The sequence below is a fragment of the Chiloscyllium plagiosum genome, unplaced genomic scaffold (genome assembly GCF_037043375.1).
Source record: "Chiloscyllium plagiosum isolate Xiang-an unplaced genomic scaffold, Cpla_swu_hap1 HiC_scaffold_18, whole genome shotgun sequence".
Lineage (NCBI taxonomy): Eukaryota > Metazoa > Chordata > Chondrichthyes > Orectolobiformes > Hemiscylliidae > Chiloscyllium > Chiloscyllium plagiosum.
In genome coordinates, this window is record NW_028270156.1 from 35,432,050 (window position 1) to 35,458,349 (window position 26,300).

At 43.5% G+C, this 26,300-nt stretch overlaps 1 non-coding gene across 1 annotated transcript; it reads right to left on the reverse strand.

Moving 5' to 3' along the window:
* Positions 1–12,730: 12,730 nt before the first annotated feature.
* On the reverse strand, positions 12,731–12,803 carry trnak-cuu (transfer RNA lysine (anticodon CUU)). The gene has a single exon. It is a non-coding gene; the product is annotated as a tRNA-Lys (tRNA).
* Positions 12,804–26,300: the final 13,497 nt, after the last annotated feature.

Below are 26,300 nucleotides of genomic sequence, written 5' to 3' on the forward strand. Positions count from 1 at the left end.
CCTAATGTGAAATGCATTATGGGAGAATATGATGTCCATGCTATAGCAGAGGCATATATCTATTGAACTCACAAGATGGCTAACATGAATTAGCGAACTGGCCAGGGATCAATCAAGATACTGATAACTCATGAATGCACTTGATGAATGCAAAACATATCGAAAGTATGATTGGAAATCCAAATCCAAATTCTTGGATTTCTAAAACATGAAACTAGCCCTGACCATCAAAGTCATTCCTGATGATGGCAGCCATGATTTGGAGGAGCTTATGTTGGACTGGGGTGGACAAGGTTAAAAATCAGACAACACCAGGTTAGAGTCCAACAGATTTATTTGGAAGCACTAGCTTTCGAAGTGCTGCTTCTTCAACAACCACCTGATGAAGAAGCAGCGCTTCGAGAGCTAGTGCTTCCAAATAAACCAGTTGAACTATAACCTGGTGTTGTCTGATTCTTAACCTGATGATGGTGCTACACTGTGAAGAAACAGCCAACACAGACAAATGTCCAACACACAATCCTTGCATGAAGAAAGTGAAAATGAATACCGTGTCAATGATTGGGCAGTGATGTTGAGTGACATCAACCAGCAGCGAAACAAACAAGTTATTAAATAAGTTGTTGTAGTTCTGTTCGTCGAGCTGGAAGTTTTTGTTGCAAACGTTTCGTCCCCTGGCTAGGCGTCATCATCAGTGCTTGGGAGCCTCCTGCGAAGCGCTGCTTTGATGTTTCCTCCGGTGTTTATAGTGGTCTGTCCCTGCCGCTTCCGGTTGTCAGTTTCAGCTGTCCGCTGTAGTGGTTGGTATATTGGGTCCAGGTTGATGTGTTTGTTGATGGAGTTTGTGGATGAATGCCATGCCTCTAGGAATTCCCTGGCTGTTCTCTGTCTGGCTTGCCCTATGATAGTAGTGTTGTCCCAGTCGAATTCATGTTGCTTGTTGTCTGCATGTGTGGCTACTAAGGATAGCTGGTCGTGTCGTTTCGTGGCTAGTTGATGTTCATGTATGCGGATTGTTAGCTGTCTTCGATTGACAAAACCCTAGCCAGAGAAACAATAGCCAACCTACTGGACATACAGAACAGAAAACAGGACGCTGAACCTATCAACAAAGACAGCATACTTAAACTACTGGACTTGTGCCTCACAACACACTTCACATTCAACAACCAGATATACGAACAAATCAACGGAACACCCATGGGATCACCAATCTCGGGACTCATAGCAGAGGCAGTTATGCAAAGGTTAGAACAAACAGTCCTACCACAAGTTCAACCCAAACTCTGGGTCAGATATGTCGATGACACGTTTGTAATCATTAAAAACACGGAAATAGAAAAAACACACCGGATCATCAACGCCACACTCACAGGAATCCGATTCACGAGAGAAGAAGAAAAGGATAGCCAACTCCCATTCCTGGACGTGATGGTACAGAGAACACCGAACGGAGAATTCACTACAAGGGTATACAGGAAAGCCACACACACAGACCAAGTCCTCAACTGTGAAAGTAACCACCCCAACACACACAAACGAAGCTGCATCAGGACACTATTCAAAAGGGCCACAACACACTGCAGTACACCAGAACTGCAAAAAGAAGAAGAGGAACACCTATACAAGGTATTCGCCAAAAACGGATACCCGCGCAACTTCATCAACAGATGCCTAAGAGAAAGACCACGGAACGAGGACATACCACAACCAAAAGGACTAGCCACACTACCATACATCAGGAGCATCTCGGAACGGACAGCTAGACTACTGCGACCCCTAGGACTCATAACGGCACACAAACCAACAGCCACGCTCAGACAACAACTCACCAGAGCGAAGGATCCGATACCCAACATGAGCAAAACTAATGTAGTGTACAAAATACCATGCAAGGACTGCACAAAACACTACATAGGACAAACAGGAAGACAGCTAACAATCCGCATACATGAACATCAACTAGCCACGAAACGACACGACCAGCTATCCTTAGTAGCCACACACGCAGACAACAAGCAACATGAATTTGACTGGGACAACACTACTATCATAGGGCAAGCCAGACAGAGAACAGCCAGGGAATTCCTAGAGGCATAGCATTCATCCACAAACTCCATTAACAAACACATCGACCTGGACCCAATATACCAACCACTACAGCGGACAGCTGAAACTGACAACCGGAAGCGGCAGGGACAGACCACTATAAACACCGGAGGAAACATCAAAGAAGCGCTTCGCAGGAGGCTCCCAAGCACTGATGATGTCGCCTAGCCAGGGGATGAAACGTTTGCAACAAAAACTTCCAGCTCGGCGAACAGAACCACAACAACGAGCACCCGTGCTACAAATCTTCGCACAAACTATTAAATAAGTGCAGCAGAGATTGTACACACTTCTCCAGATGGAAATGCGATCACAAAATCAAACTGAGATGACGACCTCCAAACGGTTACAGTGAAGATCAAAATGTTGATGTATACCCATGTGGACCTAATTGGAATTTATTTTTGAAGGGACAGGAATGTTGTATAATGTGTCATAGTCAGTACATCAGTACACCTTTAAGAGATGTGCTCATGGTATTATCACTGTATTGTAGCATGTGACCTGTGAGTATAAAGGTCTCAGACTCCATTGTAACTTGGGCCATTTGAAGCATGGGACACTAATGAAAGCTTGTAATCGAACAATTTAGTATTAGCCGAGACACTGAATGTAACATTTGTTATATTCACTTTGTCTGTGAATATAACATTTGCATAAAACACTGAACTGTAATAAACATTCTTCTGGTTTCTTTGACATAGCTACCCATGTCTAGTTCTTAGGTTACAGGGGAGAAACATCAGCACTGCCAATTCAGATACAAATACCCTACTGGAGGCAAAACACACATCAGTTACCTGAGAAGTTGGCAGGGATAATCAGTGATAAAATCTTTGTTGCAGGGTTTGATATTCAGTGCAGTTAGTAAAATTCATAAGCTGGTTTAGTTGTTTTCCTTTAATTATTCCCCGTGGCTGGATTTTAAAGGCAGCTGCAAATATTTTTCTCATTATTCTGAGCCTTTCCAGATGTGAACAATTCTGTTTTCCCTGAAAACATTTTTTCTTAGTTGGTGTCTGAACCAACTAAATGGTTTCACCATTCTTTGATCATGGCGAATGGTTAATAACACTTCAGTGATACAGTTGAATTGACTCAAAACATCTTTTACAATTGGCAGCTGTTCAAGCAGCAGGAATAACTTTCTAGATTCTGAGAATTTTGAAGTAGAACAACAGGAAGTCACTGTCCTATCTAGGATATAGAGGTCAATTTCCTTCCTTGTACCGTAAACATTTACAGGGATAGCAATTTACAGCCGGCACTTTATTTTCTTGCTGGATTTACTTTGAAAGACCTTTCTCCTGGTGAAAAAATGTAACTGAAAAATGAAAAAAATGTAACTATATTTTCAGGAAAAAAATAGAGCGATGAAACAGTGACAATTGAGCCAGCTGTCTAAGAAATATTGAAACCAATCATTTGGAAGTTCTAATTTAAACATCTCAGTATGATCAAAGTTAACATGAATGTACAAAAGGGACATGGGGAGAAAGTGGATTGCTCCCCATGTGGATGACTATGGATTACTTTGGGACTGGTACAGGTTTATAGGGAAATGGGGTAGTGGGATTATTTTTTGATTTATACAGAGCTATGTAGAGAAAGCAAGACAGTGGATCCAATGATAGGTTGGTTCCAGTGATGTCTGTTCAGGTTCAGCATGGGGAGAAAGGGAATGAGTCAGGCCAGCTGACACTTTTCCTGAGGAACTATTTCACTTAATTTCACAAAAACGTCTGACATCTCTGATTTAAATAGAGACTTTTGGATGGTTCCAAGTGTAGAGGAAATTTCAATTCACCAGGCAATTCCTCCAAACTGTGCTACAATGGGGATTCCACAGGACCCCATGCATAACTCTCATCTATGATCTATCATTCATCATAATGACTGTCTGGCCAGCAGAAAATCTCAGCCATTACATTTGGTCCCCAACTCCAAATCATTGATTTTTATTGTTCGAGTTCTGACCCCTGCACTATCCACAATGTAATCATAGTCTACCAACATAAGAATGGATGGTTTATTCCTACCATTCGTCTTCTGTCTGTTGATCAATCATTAATCTATGCCAGTACATTATCTCCTATCCCATTTACTTTAATATTTCAAACCAGATTCCTGGGCAGGATTTTGAAAATCTAAGTCCATCAGCTCCCCATCATCAATTTTGTTAGTAACATTTTCAAAATACTCCAACAAGTTCTCGATGAAATTTCTCATTCACAAATCTATGCTGTCCATGCCCAGTCACATCATTTATGTGCCCGTGCTTTATTCTAGATTCTGAATTTATTCATATGACTGTATATATGTCCTCAGTTTTAACATCTTCATAGAAGAGTATTTACCTGTGTTAATGTGACCTTACATTTCCTCAGCACTTTTCCTACTTCTGGTATAAGGGTGACAGCTCTTAGTTCCCTGTTTTTAAACCATTCCAGAGTTAATAGAATTTTGCTAGATAATCAAAAATGGCAGCAGTAACTTGTGGGGTATCACAGGGATCAGTGCTAGTCTTCAACTCTTTACAATATAAGACAATGATTTTGGGACTCTTGTGACACAGTGATAATGCCCTCACCTCTGAGCCAGAGGAAGCTTCGGTTTTAGTTTCACCTGCTCCAGAGGTGTTTAAAACATCTGTGAACACATTGATGAGTAAATATCTATGATTTATATATATTAATGATTTATATGAGGGAACTAACTGTAATATTTCTAAATCTGCAAATAACAGAAGCCTGGATGGAAGGGTGTGCTGTCAGGAGGGTGCAGAGATGCTTCAGTGTGATTTGGACAAACTGAACGAATGGGAAATTGCATGGCAGATGCAGTATAATATGGATAAACATGACCTTAGCAAAAACAGGAAGGCAGATTATTAGCTGAAGAGTTACAAATTGAGAGAGGGGAATGTGGAACAAGATCTGAGTGTCCTCATACACCAGTCACTGAAGGTAAGCAGGTGTATCAGGTGTTAAAACAAGTGAAACTGGCACTTTGGCCTTCATAGCAAGAGGATTTGAGTACAAGAACAGGTTGGAGAAAGTGAGGACTGCAGATGCTGGAGATCAGAGTCGAGAGTGTGGTGCTGGAAAAGCACAGTAGGTCAGGCAGCATCCAAGGAGCAGGAAGAATCAATGTTTCGGGCTCATGATGAAGGGCTTATGCCCAAAACATCGATTCTCTTGCTCCTTGGATGCTGCCTGACCTGCTGTGCTTTTCCAGCACCACGCTCTCAACGAGAACAGGATGGTCACTGTAATTATGTAGAGCATTGATGGGGCCATAACAGGAATATTGAAAGCAGTTTTGGCTCCCTTATCTGAGGAAGAATGCTCCCGCTATGGAGGGAGTGAGGCAAACGTTTACCAGACTTATACCTCGGATAGTAGGACTGACATATGAGAAGAGGATGAATCAATTAGGAATATATTCAGAAGGATGACAAGACCTCATGGAAACCTATAAAATCTAACAAGACTAGACAGGGTAGATAGGGTAGATACCAGTAAGGTGTTCCTGATGGCAGGGGAATTTAGAATCAGCGTCGCAGTTTAAGGTTACAGGTGCAGGGTTTCTGGTTTGCAGTCGGTAATTTGCTGATTTTTAGGTGGTTCAAATCTCCCCCAGATCCCTGGTTCTGACACTGGACTTATTTGGGGAATGTGAAATTGAGAAGGCAGTAGACAGGTGTTTCAGAGCAAAAGAATCTCTGTGTTTATTTAACTACAAAAGGTAAATATAATACAAGAAAAAAAGCATATGCGATAAAACATTGAAATTGACTCATTTATACAGAGGATAGTAATCAGATATACCATCAAATTCAACAGAGGTTAAAACACTATTTGAAACTAAACAGCAGTTTTCATCACAGACACTTTCTTCAGGCTTCCGACACTTGGAGTCCCTGCACTGTCACCACGCACCTTCCCTCCCTGCTAGCTTGGTTGGAACCTTTGGGGTCTCAGGGGTTTCAGCTCCCCACTGGGGAAAACACAGTTTTAAAGTGTGTTCAGTTGCTGTCAGTTCTCTTGGCTTGGAACAGGCCTGTGTCTGGAAGTTGTTGTTTGGATCGCACATCGTTGGCTTCCTACCCTCTTGGATGTCCTTTGTTCTGATGATGCTCTTGGTTGATCTTCCTGTTTCAGCTTCTCGTTTTGACCTCTGGAGTTCTTGGTTTCAAAGCTGCGTGTTGGGACTAGAGCCTGTGGGGAAATTATTTCTGCAGGAGCTTGATGTTGGAAAAGACTCTATCTCTCTCTCCCAGATCAGGACTAGCAGTCATACAGACTGTGTGCTCCATTATCTTCTCTCAGATCTGTGTTGCCATTGTGTTCCTGGTGTTCCCTTTGAGGTCAATTGGCTTCCTGATATTTTAGAATAAGTGTGAATGTATGTTGACTGAAGTTGAATGTCTTGTATCTCGAGTATTGATTGGTAATTATCCTGGTCGAGATACTCTCCACAGGCACTCACATAAACAGGCCATAGCCTGTCTGCAAATGCCTGTGGGGTTTCACCTGCGATCTGTAGGGTACTTTCTACTCTAGAGAATGAGCTTCCATTAAAGCTCGTGGCTTCCAGGGTGTCTTCCTGAATGGCAGCAAATGCACTCCATCTCCTTTTGCTGTTGGTCGAGAGGCCTTCGTCATTTCCACTACCTCCAAACAGATCCCACCACCAAGGATATATTTCCCTCCCCACCCCTATCAGCGTTCCGGAAAGACCACTCCCTCCGCGACTCCCTCGTCAGATCCACACCTCCCACCAACCCAACCTCCACTCCCGGCACCTTCCCCTGCAATCGCAAGAAATGCAAAACTTGCACCCACACCTCCCCCCTCACCTCCCTCCAAGGCCCCAAGGGATCCTTCCATATCCGTCACAAATTCACCTGCACCTCCACACACATCATTTACAGCATCCGCTGCACCTGATGTGGCCTCCTCTACATTGGGGAGACTGGCTGCCTACTTGCGGAACGTTTCAGAGAACACCTCTGGGACATCCGCACCAACCAACCCAACCGCCCCGTGGCTGAACACTTTAACTCCCCCTCCCATTCCGCCAAGGACATGCAGGTCCTTGGCCTCCTCCATCGCCAGACCATGGCAACACGATGCCTGGAAGTGCCTCATCTTCCGCCTAGGAACCCTCCAACCACAAGGGATGAATGCAGATTTCTCCAGCTTTCTCATTTCACCTCCCCCTACCTTTTCTCAGTCCCAACCCTCAGACTCAGCACCGCCTTCTTGACCTGCAATCTTCTTCCCGACCTCTCCACCCCCACCCCCTCTCCGGCCTATCACCCTCACCTTAACCTCCTTCCACCTATTGTATTCCCAACGCCCCACCCCCAAGTCCCTCCTCCCTACCTTTTATCTTAGCCTGCTTGGCACACCCTCCTCATTCCTGAAGAAGGGCTTATGCCCGAAACGTCAATTCTCCTGTTCCTTTGATGCTGCCTGACCTACTGCGCTTTTCCAGCAACACATTTTTAAGTTCTGATCTCCAGCATCTGCAGTCCTCACTTTCTCCTAAGTGTTGTTCGAGAGGGCCTTGTCCATGGACAACAGCAGCAACCTGGCCATCTCAGCATCATTACAGCCACTTAGCCCTCCCTCCAATTCCTCTTTCATGAAGTGGACAGCCGAGTCCCCCTTCTGGGTCAGTTTCTCCAAATGCTAACTGTAGCCCTGAGGTGTTGGGTTCCACGTTGGAACTCAAAACAGCTTTCCAAGTCCTCTTGCTGCTAGCCATCCTGGGGAGCACCATATCTCTGCTGCCGTACTGGGCACATGGGCTCTGGTCCTGACCCTTCATGTGCTGGCCCTGTGCCCCCATCTACCTCTTGCCGGACTGGGCCTGCTCCTGATGCTATGGGAGACAGTTCAGAGATAACCCTGCCCTGCACTCAATCTATGCTCCCTGATACTACACCAGGCCTCCCTTTAGTGCCACAAATGACTGATTTGTGCCACAGTGCCACACTGCTTTACATCCACACCTGCCTCATCCGCTTGCTCTGCCCTGCCTGTCTGGGCTACTCCTGGGCTGATCAGGCAGACTATGCCTCCCGTCTGAGATAGAGCTTGGCTCAGCTTGTGAATCTGCTCCTGGCAGGGACGGTGCTCTCCCCTCTGATGCCCTTAATTGTAGGCTACCTGGATGTTCCTTAGCTTCTCCTCCTGCACTCTAACATGTTTCCCCAGATGGCTATTCTCCTCATTTAGGGCCTGCTCACTGTTCTTAGCTTCTGTGACCTGACACCTCAGGTAATTTAATTTGTTTCTGTACCTTTCCTCTGCTAACCACTTTTCTTGCCTCTCTCAGTGCAGGTCTGTATACAGCATTTCTCTTACCCCATTACTCATGCTACGTCCACCTCTGCCTCCCTTTACTGTGCCTTCAGTTCCCTGACTTTCCTGTGCAATACCTGGACCTGTCATTGAAGATAGGAGCCAGATTGCTTTCTCTATGGAGTGCTTAAGCACCTTACTGTTAGTCCACTGGGCCGCTGTTTCCCTTGGATGCTCAGCTCTCAGGAGATCTTAGAGATATTCATAGGAAGACATCCTTTCCTTCATCAGAGATTTTGCTTCCAGAACACCTTCTGCAACATCACATTCCTTCTGCCAGTGTCCTGCCGTGGTCACCATTCTGTAAGCTTTCTGATTTGCGATCAGTAATTTGTTGATTTTTAGCTTGTTCGAATCACCCCCAGATGCCTGGTTCTGACACTGGTCTTATTTAGGAACATGAAATGAAGAAGGCAGTACACAGGTATTTCAGGGTAAAAGAATCTCTGCATTTATTTAACTGCAAAAAGGTAAGTATAATACAAGAAATAAAAAGGTTAATGTAATAAAACAGTAAAATTGACATAATTATATATCGAGGACACTGATTAGATACACTATCGAATTGAACAGAAGTTAAAACACTATTTGAAACTAAACAGCAGCTTCAATCACTGACACTTTCTTCAGGTTTCCTACCCTTGGGGGTCCCTGCACTGTCACTACCCGCCTTCCCTCCCTGCTAGCTTGGTTGGAACCTTTGGGGTCTCAGAGGTTTCAGCTCCCCACTGGGGAAAACACAGTTTTACAGAGCATCCAGTTGCTGAGATTGTTGCTGTCGGTTCTCTTGGCTTGGAACAGGCCTGTATCCGAAAGCTGTTGTTTGGATCTCACATCGTTGGCTTCAAACCCTTTGTTCTGATGATGCTCTTGGTTTGTCCTCCTGATTCAGCTTCCCAGTTCAGCCTCTGGGGTTCTTGGTTCCAAAGCTGCGTGTTGGGATTAGAGTCTGTGGGGAAACTGTTTCTGCGGGAGCTTGATGTTGGAATAGGCTCTATCTCTCTCTCTCTCTCTCTCCAAACCACCCCCCCTCCCCCAGATCAGAGCTAGCAGGACCCTTTGGGGCCTTGGAAAGAAGGAAATATGGGTGCAAGTTTTATACCTCTTGTGGCGGCAAGGGAAGGTGCTGGGAGTGGAGGTTGGTTTGGTGGGATGCCCTGGAGTGGAAGTGGTCCTCCAGGGAGCAGATGCAGCAGAGGTGGAAGAATTAGGAGTAAAGGATAGTATTTTTACAGGAGGAGGGACTGTGGGGAAGTGTAGTCCAGGTAGCTGTGGGAGTTGGTGGGTTTGAAGTAGATGTCCGTGTTGAGTCGGTTGCTGAAAATGGAGATGGAGAGGTCTAGGAAGGGAAGGGAGATGTCCAAGATGGTCCAGGTGAACTTGAGGTCAGGGGTGGAAGATGTTTGTGAAGTTGATGAACTGTCAAACCTCCTTGTGGGAGCATGAGGTGGTGCCAACTAGTCCAACTAGTGTTTCCAAATAAACCTGTTGGACGATAACCTGGCGTTGTGTGATTTTTTTTTAACTACCTAAATGTTGAGGATTAAAAACACAATAAATGGACATTATTACAATGTACTTCACTCTAGCATACTGCTGGCATGCGTACCTTAAATATGCTCAGCAGCTGCTTCTTGCTGGCTGTTCTCCACTAGTTTGTGAACAGTGAACATTTGTTGCCATATTTGCTGCCTGTTCATTAAAGATTGCTGTACAAAGGGTTATAGTGTTAAACTGAGTGCAGATAAGCCTGGCGGTGGTTACACTGATACAGAAATTACTGACCAAGTAATGAGCCTGTGCAAAATCAAATGCTGGGAATGCTGTATATAATGTTGCTGGGAGAGGCAACCTCAAGAAATGAAAGGGAAATCAAATCAACACTTTTTCACAAAGAAGCAATAGATTAGAATGAGAACATCACAACATGCAAATCTGACTGGAAAAGAATTAATTTAATTCTGCCTCAGGATTACATTGGAAAGTCACATCTGACCTTTTGTTACTGTTTACGTTTTGCTGAACCTATTCCAAGAATTTGGTGAACCAAGTTTCTGCCTTAATGAGACAGAAGTTAAAAAATAGAAGACAAAACACATCTGGAATTCTCAAAGTTCAAAGGATGCAAACCAAACAGGGGAATAGAATGGCAAGCATTGGATTTGGAACTACTATTAGATAATTGCTGTGCTCTTTACTCTACATTTAGTTTACAGGGTCAACAGTCTTTTCGTGATTGTGAACACTAAGAAAATGATTCATTGTGGGGCCCAATAACTGCAGCAAGAATACAATTGAGGAAGAGTTTGAGTTTAATTTAGGGTTGTCACATGAAGCAAGGTACAGAGAAATCTGTTGATTTATTCATTGAAGAGAATACTTTTACTCTTTCAGATGATGTTCTTGGTTGCAACCAGCATTTATTGCCTGTCCTTAATTGTCCATAGCATCAAAAGGAGTAACTATGTTACAGAAGGAGGCCATTCATCCAATTGATGGAGACATACAAGATGATCAGAGGATTAGATAGGATTGACAGTGAAAGTCATTTTCCAAGGAAGATGACATCAGCTTGTATGAGGGAGCATAGCTGCAAATTGAGGGGTGATAGATTTAAGACAGATGTTACAGGCAGGTTTTTTACTCAGCGAATGGTAAGGGCATGGAATGCCCTACCTGCCAATGTAGCTAATTCAGCAACATTAGTGAGATTTCAACAATCATTGGTTAAGCACATGGATGATGATGGGATAGTGTAGGGGGATGGGCTTAGATTAGTTCACAGGTTGGTGAAACATTGAGGGCCAAAGGGCCTGTTCTGTGCTGTATTGTTCTATGTTCTATGTAGTCTTCAACACAATAATTCAAGCTTTTATCTAAAATGAAAGAAACACTATACATTTGCATTTTAGAAAAATCTTAATATAAATAGCCAAACAAAGTTTCAACCTGTATCTCAACAATGTCCTTTGATGATAGTCAATCCCAATGAAATATCACCTCTGTCTCAAAACTTAACTTTCTTAACTTATCTTCCAATTCTCCTTCTTGAACTGCCAAGGCAGTTTTATGACTTCTTTCCAGTTCTGTTGATCTAAAGTTTTTTCAATTCTGACAACTTGTAAATATTGACACAAACTCTCACTGTTTTCCTGAATTGAATTAGATCATCATTCCACATGACGATCTAAGCTCCTTAATTTGAACAAAGCTTCACAGAACAGAAAACAAAACCACCTGCCTATGTTTTAAAAATCCAAAATCCAGAAGTTACAATAATACATGTTACATCTTCATCACAGTTTCAAAGTACCTGCCATTAATACATCTGCTCATGACAATATTTGTAGAAGTGATAACGCACAGTTTTTGTGGTGACACTGTTTTTATTTCACTTTGAGGATGTGAGGCCATGATAGCATGGTCGTAACATCAGCTGTACATGGGAAAACAGTTGGGGCTTGTGCCAAAATTTGCAGTACCTTCCCACATATTTTACAGTTAAACAATTGCTCGATGCAGTCATACTCACCAAATCATACACTATAACCACCAAAGTCTCCAGTGATGTGGTAGGGTTCTGAACTACCCTCTGGAGTGAATCGAACAGACTGAAGACTGGCATTTGTGATACTGGGCACCTCTGGAGGAGGCCGAGATAGAACATTCACTTGGCACTTCTGGCTGAAGATTGTTGCGAATGCTACCCTGCCACTCCCAGTCATAAATGATAGTGCACAATTAGCTAACTAACCAGAGAAGGAGGCTGCACAAATAACTCCATCCCCAATGATGAGGGACTCATGCACAGAAGACCAAAAGACAAGGCAACCATCTTCATTGAGATGACCCAGCAGACAATTTATCTCAGCTTTTGAGAACCACAATTACCTGTCTTCAGTCAATTTCATAGAATCCCTATAATGTGGAAGCAAACCATTTGGTCCAATAAGTCCACACTGACCCTCCGAAGAGCATCCCATCCAGACCCATTCCCCTACCCTATTACTTTACACTTCCCTTATTAATGCACATAACTTACACTTCCCTGAACACTCTGGGAAATTTAGCATGGCCAATTCACCTAACCCACTTATCTTTGGACTGTGGGAGGAAACCAGAGCACCCAGAGGTAACCCACGCAGATGCAGGGAGAATATGCAAACTCCACACAGACAGTCACCCGAGGATGAAATCAAACCCGGGTCCCTAACCACCGAGCGACCGTGCCACCCCAGTCAGCGCATTGCCCAATGTGGGACTCGAACACATGACCCTGGGATTAAGAGTCTCATGCTCTACCAACTGAGCCAGCCAGGCCTCTAATTTGATTCACTCCATGCTATATCAAGAAAAAGCTACAGGCATTGGATGCTGCAAAGGCTATGTGCTCCCCATCAATCTCTTCCAGAACAGTTACAATACTTGTAGATTACTTACTATGGAATAGAGGAACATGAGGCAAGACCTAATTGAGATGTGTCATTCAGGGTCGAGGAGATTTGGAATTGACTACCAGCATAGATAATAGAGGCAGAAAACCTCAAAACATTTAAACAAACTTGCATAAATGTTTCTATTTCTTGTTATTTAGTTCCAACTTTATCCTCGTATATTTAATTAGGCATTTTAACACTGATTGCAAATATATGATAAAATTAACATTAGACTTTACTCTAATTAATTGGTATTTATTTAAATTAAAAGAGTCCAGATCCAGAAGGCATTGGTTTAAGGTGAGAATGGAAAGATTTAAAAGGGGCCTGAGAGGCTATTTTTTCACACAGAGGCTGCTGCATGTACAGAACAATCTGCCGGAACAAGTGGTAGATGTGGGTACAGTTACAACATTTAAAAGACATTTGGAGAGGCACATGAATAGTGATTTAGAGGGATATGGGCCAACCACACATAAAAGAAATTAGTTTAATTTGGGAAACTTGGTCTACATGGACTGGTTGAACTGAAGGATCTGTTTCTGTGTTGTATGAGTCCATGACTTGAGTGATTCTTGATTTACTTGAGTGTTTGATTTACTTTTCTTTAATGGACTTATTAACCCACATAATTATGATTATTGAATCCATCAATTCTGCTGTCTCTTTCAGATTGCTACTTCTGAAAGATTATGACCTTATTGTTATTCTAATCAAAATGCTCCACCTTACAATTAACTTTATTGAAATTCATAAGCTGATTTTAATACTTTCTTTGAGTTTAATACTATTTTCATGGATTCTGTAGTAAGCTTCCTTTGAATCAATTACAGCTATTTATTTGTTGTGGTCCGCATTGTTATGGAAATCTTCAGTGTACAATTACATTATACTTGTGAGGAGATCTCCGGTAGATTATTTAATTTTATATAAGTGCTGGATGGATGACCCTGATTTTGAGAGTGAGGCTTCCACTGAGCAAATGTAAAGCTTCCTAAGTTTGATAAGGGGCTTGCAGTCGGAGGGTAGGTCACTTTGAGGGTTTGGGTGAGTCTCCCTATGGGTGAGGTTGCAGAACCTTGGATGATCACCTTTAGATTAATGGTGGGGCACCTTGGGTGTAATGATTTGCCTTCCATCAATAAGGGTGGTTCTACCTGTTCATGATCATTGGGCTCCTGAGAATGAGGGAGGGTGGGTGGGGTCTTGTATTGGAGGAGCTTTCCTTGCAAATGAGGGTAAGGTTCCTTTTTCGGGGGAGTTGAGTGACGGGCTGCAAGAGGTGGCACCTGGAGTTGCTTTGAAAAACTCTACTCCCAAGTACTTGGCTCCTCTTCCTGGCAGCACACTGTTGCTGAGGTCTAACAGCTCAGTCTGTAGTGGCTAGACACTCAGGATTCAAGCCTCACACCAAGTCTGTTGGTCAAAGAAAGTATGCTCATGAGTGATTCAACAGATTGATAACCAGTGACTGAATCCTTCTGACACTTCCCAACACTTCACTCAAATTGGAGAAAATGAGTGAGGACACGTTAAAAAACAAATCTTTTCTACAGTAACACACAGATACCGTGCCACCCCTCCCACACACACACAATACAGACACACACACACCGACACACACACAAGATACACAGACACAAACACACAGACATAAACACAGAAACACACACTGACACATGCACAGAAACCGACACACACACACTTAGACACATACACATGGACACACAGACACAAAACAGACACAAATACACACACATAGATGCACACACACTGACATTTACACACAGACACACACTCCTACACAGCACACATGCACAACCACCCGTGCCCAACCCCCCCCCCCCCCCCCCCCCCCACACACACACACACAAATTCTCAGTGAGTTCCAGCCGCTGACCCACGAGAATACTATCCCATAGCACACCCAGTCACTAATCTCATTCCTTCCCCACTGTCCCGGAGCTTCTCCCATCTCTGAGCTCCTCCATCACCGGACTCCATCCATGACTTAGGCCCTCATCACTGAGCTCCTCTTATCACAGAACTCATCCCCATCTCTGAGCTCCCCCATCACTGATCTCCCCCATCACAGAGTCGCCCCATCACAGAGTCACTCCCATCACAAAGCTCCCCTATGACAGAACTCTCCCATCACTGAGCTTCGTCCAATCACTGATCTCCCCCAACACTGGGCTCCCCTACTGTTCCCAAGCTCTCCCTATGTCCCTGAGCTCCTCCACAGGAAATCCTCTGATTTTCCCTGAGTTCCTCATTGTCCCTAAGGTTCCCTTGGCTCCTGAGCATCTCATTGTCCCTGAGCTCTCTGCTGTCCCTGGAGCACCCCCCATCATCCTCCCATTACTCAAGTCCCTGGGTTCCTTGAGCTCTATAAAATGCAGCTATAAAGAAACTGACAAACAGTGACTGTGCAGCAGTTGCCAGATTCAAATTTCTTAGTGACATACAATTATGTGTTTGTGTCTGTTCATTGTCTGTCTTGGGCCTTGTGACCTGTACCCTATGCTCTATGATCTATGCTGTGTGCTAAGATACAACGGGAGAATTGTTGATTTGTGCTCAGTTGTTATTGGATTTTCTGTTCTGAAATGAAACAGTCATGTCTGTCTGAGTCCAAACTTAGTTCTATTTTCCAACTGTAGCTGTATCCATGAATTCCATCAATTTCTTTCCTATTTTTCCATTCCTGCTGTCATGTTTGTTACTGGAGGTTGATGAGTAGAACCTGCCTTGTACTTTTTGGTGAGGCAATGTGCTTCCCTGTGCTCATAGTCTTTAATCTCCTGTCTCTAGTCTCCAGTTCCCATTCATGGAGTCAAAGAGTCATACAGCACAGAAACAGACCCTTCAGTCCAAATCATCCAAACCTAACCTAGTCCGACTTGCCCGAGTTTGGCTCTTATCCCTCTAAACCTTTCCTATTCATGTACTGTTCCAAATGTAAATGTTGTAACTGTACCTGCATCTACCACTTCCACAAACAAACCACCCTCTGTGTGAAAAAACTGCCCCTTGGGTCCCTTTCGAATCTTTCTCCTCTTACCTTATTTGCCCCTAGTTTTGAACTCACCCACACTGGGGAAAAGACCTTTGCTATTCGCCTTATCTATGCCACACATGATTTTAAATACCTTTTAAAAGGTCACTGCTCAACCTCCTACGTTTCAGAAAAAGAAGTCCCAGCCTATCTATGTAACTGAAACCATTTAGTCCGGGCAACATCCTAATAAATCTTTTCAGAACTCTCTTCAATTTAATAAAAGCAGGATGTCCAGAACTGAACACGATACTCCAAAAGTGGCCTCACCAACTTCCTGTATACCCTCAACATGACATCCCAACTCCTATGCTCAATGATCTGTGCAATGAAGGCAAGCATGATAAATGCCTCCTTAACCACCCTGTTCACCTGTGATGTAACTTTCAAAGAATTATGTACCTTAACCCATAGGTCTCTCTTTGACAATACTATCGATGGCCCCACCATTAATTGTATAAGTCCTGCCCTTGTTCAATTTGCCAAAATTCTTACATCTCCAGGCTCCAGTCTCTACACCCCATTCTCTAGTACTAAGCCTCAATTCCCAATCTTTGGTCTGCAGTCTCTAGTCCTCATTTTTCACTCTCCGAATCTCCTAATCCTCAGACCCAGTTTCCAGTCTCTAGTTTCCAGTCCTTAATCTTGAGTCTCCAGTGAGGTAAAAACAATGACTGCAGATGCTGGAAACCAGATTCTGGATCAGTGGTGCTGGAAGAGCACAGCAGTTCAGGCGGCATCCAACGAGCAGCGAAATCGACGTTTCGGGCAAAAGCCCTTCATCAGGAATAAAGGCAGTGAGCCTGAAGCGTGGAGAGATAAGCTAGGGGAGGGTGGGGTGGGGAGAGAGTAGCATAGAGTACAATGGGTGAGTGGGGGAGGAGATGAAGGTGATAGGTCAGGGAGGAGAGGGTGGAGTGGATAGGTGGAAAAGGAACTAGGCAGGTCGGACAAGTCCGGACAAGTCATGGGGACAGTGCTGAGCTGGAAGTTTGAAACTAGGATGAGGTGGGGAAAGGGGAAATGAGGAAGCTGTTGAAGTCCACATTGATGCCCTGGGGTTGAAGAGGCCTCGGAACACTTCAACCCCAGGGCATCAATGTGGACTTCAACAGCTTCCTCATTTACCCTTCCCCCACCTCACCCTAGTTTCAAACTTCCAGCTCAGCACTGTCCCCATGACTTGTCCAGACTTGTCCGACCTACCTAGCTCCTTTTCCACCTATCCACTCCACCCTCTCCTCCCTGACCTATCACCTTCATCTCCTCCCCCACTCACCCATTGTACTCTATGCTACTCTCTCCCCACCCCCACCCTTCCCTAGCTTATCTCTCCTCGCTTCAGGCTCACTGCCTTTATTCCTGATGAAGGGCTTTTGCCCGAAACGTCGATTTCGCTGCTCGTTGGATGCTGCCTGAACTGTTGTGCTCTTCCAGCACCACTAATCCAGAATCTTGAGTCTCCAGTCCCTAGTGTCTAGTCCCGAATCTCTGGTTTCCAGTCTCACCTCCCAAACGTATTCAAACCTTCACTTCTGATCTCCAGTCTTCCATCTTCTAATACCCAATTCATAATCAAATTTACAAATTCAGGATTTACAGACCCTAGTTTATTATCTTTGTTGTAAGGACTAAAATTCATATTTATTCTCAATTCCAGGTTAATATGTTGACAATATTTTGTAAAGTGTCCACAATGTTCAGAATATCCACAATGTCCAGAATAGTTGAATTGCAGACAGAATGCAAAACCATTATATAAAAATATTTTCATCGTGCACTTGTATGGTGCAGTTTGCAAATTCAGTCACAGATAGTCTGTTCTACAGCAGAATCTGTGTCTTCTGTTTTGAAATGTTGTTCCTTCTGGAGTTGGAAGTCATCTCCGGTCAAGGAGTAAGATGTGCCACAGTCACATACAAATAATAGGCTATACCAGCTGCTATCAGAATCAGAGAAAACAGGGTGGCAGCAACATTCAGCCCCCTGGCAGTAGAAGCAAATCTTCTTGCTCTTCGCATGTTGTTGGCAACTTTTGAATCCCGTGCCTGTAAATGATGAAGGAAGGTATTATGTACTGTATGGGATAAGTTGCAAAACAAGTTTAAAATGTTATTTGAATTTGAAAATCCAAAGAAGAAGAAGATTCCTTGTTGGTCTGTTATTAAGCAACTAGGAAATAGTGAGAACTGGAGATGTTGGAGAAGTTGGAGTCAGTAAAGTGTGGGGCTGGAAAAAGCACAGCAGGTCAGGTACTGTGTGAGGAGCAAGAGAACTGACATTTCAGACTATAAGCAGAAACATTGACTCTTTACCTCCTCAGATGCAGCATGACCTGATGTGCTTTTTCCAGCACTACACTTTATTGATCTGTTTTTAATTTCAACTAGGGAGCAGTCTGTAACATTTATCCTACATTAAAGACATGATGCACAGATTTATATTGTTCTTGGTGGTGCTGTCACATGACATGTATAACAGAGGTTAAAATTCTAAAGATAAATATGAAATGGACAGTTTTGCAAAAGCATTGAGAAAAAGGTTGTTGAACTTGGCGAAATGTTTTGGCCTGTGTTTTTCTTACTGTAAGGTTACTTTAATTCTCCTTTTTCATATCAAAGTCCAATTCTCTGCAGTTTTTACTTTGTCAATAAATATATAAACGCAATCAAAATTACAAAAAAACAGATTATCTGATTATAACCAGATGATGTTTTGGAAACTGCTTGTGTACTTTATGCAAGTTCATTATTGTTTGTACGAACCAACTTTATTGATTGTAAATTCTTTTTTATATCCTGAGGTTGTGAAAGGCCCTATAAATGGATAGTCCAGTCTTGATGGTGATGCACTGATCCTGGATACTGAGTAAAAATCTCATATTTCTGGAGTGGGACTATTTGGCACAGCCACTTTGGAGCGAGCGATTCGGCCCGGCCGGTTTGACCCATTTCGGCACAGATCTGTTTTGTAGTTATTCGGTAATAAACTAGATTACTTACAGTGTGGAAACAGGCCCTTCGGCCCAACAAGTCCACATCGACCCGCCGAAGCGCAATCCACCCAGACCCATTCCCATACATTTACCCCTGCCCCTAACACTACGGGCAATTTAGCATGGCCAATTCAACTAACCTGCACAGTTTTGGACTGTGGGAGGAAACCGGACCTCCCGGAGGAAACCCACGCAGACACAGGGAGAATGTGCAAACTCCACACAGTCAGTCGCCTGAGACAGGAATTGAACCCGGGTCTCTGGCACTGTGAGTCAGCAGTGCTAACCACTGTGCCACCGTGCCGCCCACTTTATTAAAATTATTAAAATATATTAAAATAAAATATATTTTGACGCAGACCCATTTTGTGCAGAACTGGTTTGTAGTTATTCAGTAGTAGTTATTAAACTTCTATTATTAAAATTATTAAAAAATATTAAAATAACATATTAATATACAAATTATTAAAATAAAACCCGTTAAAATGCCATCAACAATTTTGTATTTGCCTTATTTCTTTCATTTTTATTTTCTTTTTAACATTTTTACTGAAGAGGATAAACATTATTTTTCTTTTTATTGCTTTCATTAATGCTTGTAAATAAGCCTGAAAAGGAATAAATAAGAGCTGTGCCGAATCGCTCGCGTCGAAATGGGTCGCACCAAACCGGCCACGCCAAATCGCTCGCGCCAGAGTGTCTGCGCCGAATGGTCCTACACCCTCATATTTCCCATCCACATCATCTGTTTTGTCCTATTAAAATTTATTATTGAGTTGCAGATGTCGCTGACTAGGCCAGGCTGGCGTGCGATTGTGGAAGTGGTGGTGAACTGCTGCAATTTGTGTGCTATAGTTAGACCCACAGTTCTGTTAGGAAGAGAGTTACAGGATGTTGACCTAGTTTGATCTTACCAAGTGCTAGAGGCAGAATAGTCTTGCTGTGTGCCTTCCTTGTGCTCACTGACAGCACACAATAGAAAACTCCCAGTACCAAGCTATGATTTTCAAAGTCAATGGCAGCTTGACTGCAGAAACATCCCAAGACACTTCAGAGAAAGACAGGCACAAAGAAATCAACTTTAATTTATTGACCTCTTTTTAGACTCAGAAAGTCTCAACATTCTTGACACCCGAAAGCTTTGTTTCCTTATTTATTTAGTGAGAGGAAGTTATAGCTGTTTGATAATAAACAACGGAAGAGTAAATGTTTGAGCAGAGTGATGTCAATTGAATGAAGCACAGAGAGGACTTTTGCGGATGAGAGTAGGAGACTGCCGAAGATGGACCGTGAAGAAACTCCTGACATAAAGGAGCAGAATAAGAAAGATTTGTCTTTGGGTACAGATAAGAAAAATACAGTTGAGAAAGTGGCAGAATGAATCAACAGCTGTCAATCTGAACATGGATCATGCCAAGCAGATGGAAACTTTAAAGTGAAGTCATAATGACTTGAGGGAAAGATTTCATTCATGGGACTTGGGCAAAAAGATTGGAATGAGATAGTGTTGGTGATTAGGGATACATGTTTCATAAACAGCTTAATCAATGATAAAAAAAACACAGAGGAAAGATTTCAAAGGCTCAAGATCTGAGCAAACATTGAATTAACATCGGTTTTCCATTCTTGAAAGGAAAGTGGGAAAGGTTGGCTGATAGTGGGATAAATGAACAAGCAGAAAAGAGCAAATACACAAAATTACTTTTAAATAAAGCATGTGCATCAAACAGGGTTGCAACTAATTGATTCAAATTCAGGCTATATATGGGGAGTTGGTCTTCACAAAGAACAATCAACACTGAAAACATGGAGGCAAAACTCCTTGGATCATTTAAGACACAACTAACTGTAGCTATGGGGACACCTCAGGGTATTTCGAGATAAATTAGAAATGAACTAATAAACATTCAAACGAACTGAAGTTTTCACCTTCGGAGGATGCCTTAGTGTGCTTTACAACCAATGAAAAGGGTTTATGGGCTGGTTGTTATGTGTTCTTTTTGAGTGCATTTTGGGCAGGTGGCAGGTAGAATAGGGAAGGAAGCTAGCCCCCCAGTTCCCCACCCATCCCTGAGCTCAACCCCATAACAGACAGCCAAAGGAGCAGCCCACCCACAATAAGTAAATAAACACGTGTAAATTAAGCTTGTCAAAAACATAAATGAGTGAATAAAGTGTGGAGCTGGAGAAAGCACAGCAGGTCAAGCAGTATCAGAGGAGCAGGAGAGTCAGTATCTCAGGTCAGGACCTTTCATCAGGACTGGGGAGGGGGAAGGGGGCTGGGAAATCAATAGAGGGAGGGGGTGCAGCTGAGGGAAAGATGGGATGGCAATAATTGGATGCAGGTAGGACATGATTGTGATTGGTCAGTAGGAAAGGTGGCGTGGATAGGTGGGAAGGAAGATGGACAGGTTTTCACGTCAAGAAAGCAGAGAGGGAGGACTGGACCTGGGTTGAGATTGGGCGTGGGGAGATTTAGAAGTTGGTGAATTCTATGTTGAGGCCATATGGTTGTAATCTCCCGAGGCAGAAGATGAGGCGCTCATCCTCCAGTTTGTATGTGGCCTTATTTTGATGGTGGAGGAGGCTCAGGATGGACATGTCATCATGGGAGTGGGAGTGAGAGGGGGTGTTGAAATGGCTGGTGGGGTTGATTGGAGTGTACAGACCATAGATGTTCCCTGAACCTGTCCCGGAGACTACATCAGGAGCAACGGATGCAATAAATCAGGTTGGAGGAAATCAGGTTGGAGGAAAAACATAAATGGCCCTAATATTATGCAGTCCAAGTGAGCAATGAGGCAGGAATGAGATTCATGACTTTTTAAAGTGTTTCAAGTAGCAGGAAGGGTGGGGCATGCTATCCTTGGAGTGTGCTACAAGGTGGGCTCCTTCCCCATCAGGGGATCCACGCCAAGGGGATGGTATTCCTCCCTAGCTGTTTTCTTTAAAATCTAGCCTCACCCTCACTTAACCCTTCCTGAGTTGTAAAAAAAAAAGCTCACAATCCAAAGCCCACAGTCTTCACCAGATCCAGGAGCTATTGGGTCTCCTTAATGGCCCTTCTTGCCATCCCAGGAGTGCCCACGACAGAGATGTGGCAATGCTGGGACAGTGGGAGCTGTTAGCTAATCAGAATGACTAGCAGCTCCAGATGGCAGTTCCTCCCCATTGAGTGAGTTTGTTTAACCCATCCACAACACATTATGGTGATGGGGTGGGCTTCTAAATGAGTAAGGAATGGGCGCCCATCTGTCCTCTAGTCATTTCCCATAGTCACTGTTGTAAAGTAGGAATTGTGCCAATCAACAAGAAACCAAAGCAGACTACTAATGTGTGGCTAATTCATTTATGCAATTTTGGGAGAATGATAAATAACCAGGACAACTCCACAGCTCTTCATCAAAATAGTGTCATGGGATGTCTTATAGCATCTGAGAATGTGGATGGTGTCTTAAGAAAACTCAAGAAAGATCCATAGATAGTACTAAATCCCTCAACAAGATGCTGTTGTAGCACATAACTCATTTACTACAGACCCTCCGTCTGTCCTGTCCTTTGACAGTGCAGCAGTCACTGGGAGCCATCCATGCAGAACTCTCACTGTACAGTGTTTCTAACAGTACAGCACTTCTTTATTTCTGTCCCTTCAGATGGGAGGCACTTTCTCTATACTGCCCTTTGACAGTGCAACTAACTATGCAGCATTCTCTCTCTTGATGTTCAAGGGCAATACCATAGCTGGATTCCCCACCATCAACACGCTGATGGGTACCATTGATCAGAGACTGAACTAGACTAGGCAAATACAATAGAACTCCCATATCCGCGGATTTGGTTTCCATGGTTTCAGTTATCTGCGGTATACTGTAGCCCGAAAACATTACATGGAACATTCCAGAAGTAATTCCAGGGCTGCCAGGGAGGTAAGTTTCCCATTTAAATGACAGGGTTCACTACAATCCATGGTTTCGGGCATCCACGGTAGGTTTTGGAATGTATCACCCACGATACGGGGGGATACCTCTATCATGGCCACAACAATAGGTCAGAGGCTAGGAATACTGCAGCAAGCAACTCATTCCTGACTCCCCAAAGCTGTCCACCATCTACAAGGCACAAGTCAAGATTAGAATACTCTCCACTTGCCTAGATGTGTGTATTTCTAACAACACTCAAGCTTGACATCCCCCAGTACAAAGCAGCCTGCTTGATTGGCATCACATCCACAAGCACCTACCCTCTCCACCACCAATACTCAGTATCAGCAGTGTGTACTATTTGCAAGACGCACTGCAGAAATTCATGAAAGATCCTTAGACATCATCTTCCAACCCACAACCACTGCGAATTCAGGCGAGCAAATACATTGGAATGCCACCACCTGCAAGTTCTCCAAGCAATTCATCTTCCTGTCTTGGAACTAAATCACCACTCCTTCAGTGTCACTGAATCAAATTCCTGGAATTCACTCCCTCAAAGCATTGTGCGTTGATCTGTATCACAGAAGCTGGAGTGATGCAAGAAGGCAGCTCACCATCGCTTTCTCTAGGGCAACCAGGAACGTGCAGTAAATGTTGATCTACCCAGCAATGTCCACATCCCATTAGTGAATCATAAAAAAATGCAGCATTTTCTCAGTGCAACAACACTGCGTTCTGTCAGTACTGATCCTTCAACAAAGTAATATCCATGAGTACTGCCCCTCGAACAGCTTAACCTCCAAAAGTGCAGAATTCCTTTGGGGCAGCACTTCCAATAGCATAGTGATCCATTTGAATGTTTTTTCCAAAAGTAGTACTGCCTCAGTATTGACACCCCCCCCCCCCCCCCCCCCCCCCAATAGTGCAGGTCTCACTCAGTGCTATCCTTCTGAGATTGCAGCGATCCCTCAGTACTGCCCGTCCAACAACTCAGCACTCCCCAAGCCCTGTCTGTACAATAATTTAGTACTCCCTCAGCACTTTTCCTCTGGCAATATAGCATTTATCAATAATAAATATTTGATAGTTGATGGGTTCCCTCATTACTGCTTTCCATCTGTACTAGACCACTGAAAATACAGCACGCCCTCAGCATTGCCCCTCTGAATGCACAGTGCTGTAGTCTCTATGACTCCTTGCATAGCACTCCCTCAATATTAGCCATCCAACAAGGACTCTGTCAGTCCTGTGCCAATGATAATGCAATGCTCTTCAGTCCTCAGAACAAGGACAACATATTTTACCAAAGGCACAAATTCTCATAAAGATTCAGATATATTTCCATCTTATGTAAACATATTCAAATGATTCAAATGTTTGAATAGATATTCAAAGAGCTTTGTCTCAGAATGTTCTGACCTAGGATTTAATTTATAAATAACTGTTTTTCTCTCAAAGGATGAGAAGGAGCTGAATAAGTAAACTAATGGAAGCTAAAATAGCAACAGAGAGCAGTCCTGCCACCTTAGAATTCTGAGCATTGATTAGATATTGAAGGGAGAAAGTAAAACAAAAGGAAACTTACCTTGATTGAGAATGCAAGTGCGAGGAATCCAAGGCAGCAGGCATTCAGGTAGAAGGCATTAAAGAGGGACCAGAGGATGTGGTCTGGTACAGGCCGAGAATGCGAATGGGGTTGAGTCTGAGCAGCATTTTTCATGTTCACGACAGTGCTTTTAGGTGATTGAGGATGGTTGGACTCCATTCCTTCATCAGCTTTAGGCTGCAATGTCAAGTCACCAGTCTCCATTTGAATCTGACAACCCAAAGCTACAGAGTGAGAAAGAAAATCTGCTTTGAACAGGGCTTTATATACACCAAAGTTAGGAGGAGTTTTGTGACTCTATGCTTTAGTCTCTTTAAGTAGCACTTTGGTTTTGGAGGGGCTGGTGAACATAATGTGGACTTACTATAAATGGAAGGAGACAAACATACATTTTCTTGGGTAATTTTTAAAATATCTGCCGATTGCCTGGATCTTTATAATGATCTGTGTTTGTATCAAAGCAATTCTCAATGACAAGCTTTTAGACATGGAACCTATCAGTAACTTGTAATTTTGCTGATTTACAGCTTGTTTTCCACAATTATTACCAAGTCATCTATTTTGCACTCTGTCAGTATAGAATGATGAAAGAAAAACAGGGAGATATTATTTTCCATCATGAAAATAACAAAAAAAATTTTCATGCTACGTGAATTCTTGCATTTTTGTTCAAAAGGTACTGAGTTTAAAGGGGATAATAGACTCAACAGGAACTATCCCCATCGATATTACACAAATCCATGGCTTGTCTGAACATTCAGTGAGAAAGAGAAAGAAAACCCTCACACAAGTGCCAGGAAAGATTGATGAGGTGACTCCAGACCAGGGAGAGCCATGTCTAACAGAAGCCATACTTTGTTCACCCAGGCCATTCAGTCCATTGTGCCCATGCTGGCTGTCTGAGCATTTTAACTTTGAGCCAATTCCCCCACAACCCTCCCCATTATATTGATTGAAAGAATCCGCCAAGTCCCTCTCAAGAATCCCAAATCAAGTGTATCTCATCGGCACAGAGTTACAGGAAAGATCCAACTGAATGTGACTCCAGGATGACATTTTGAATTTCTCACTCGGAATCTACACGTTGGGATAATGGAAGGTCGGATTTGGGGTGAACTTTATCGGAAGGTTAGAATGTGGGTGATGATTGGTATGGAGCTGGTGGATTTGTTGAAATGCTCTCCTGTCTGAGTCATTGGAAAGGACAGGGACAGCATGGGGTTAGATACAGAGCAAACTCCCTCTATACTGTCCCCATCAAACACTCCCAGGACATGGACAGCAAGGGGTGAGATATTGAGTAAAGCTGCCTCTACACTGTCCCCATCAAACACTCCCAGAACAGGGATAGCATGGAATTAGATACTGAGTAAAGCTCTCTATACACTGTTCCCCCATCAAAATCTTCCAGGACTGGGACAGCACCGGGTAAGGTACAGAGTAAAGCTGCTTCTACACTGTCCCCCATCAAACACTCCCAGGACTGGGATAGCACAGGGTAAGATACAGAGTAAAGCTCTCTCTACACTGTGCCCCCATCAAACACTCCCAAGAGACGGGCAGCACTGGGTTAGATACAGAGTAAAGCTCTCTCTGCATTGTCCCCCCTCAAACACTTCCAGGACCATGGGAGACTGATTAGCAAGGTTCGATCTCATGGAATGAAGGAAGAACTAGCCATTTGGATACAGAACTGGCTCAAAGGTAGAAGACAGAGGGTGGTGGTGGAGGGTTGTTTTTCAGACTGGAGGCCTGTGACCAGTGGAATGTCACAAGGATCGGTGCTGGGTCCTCTACTT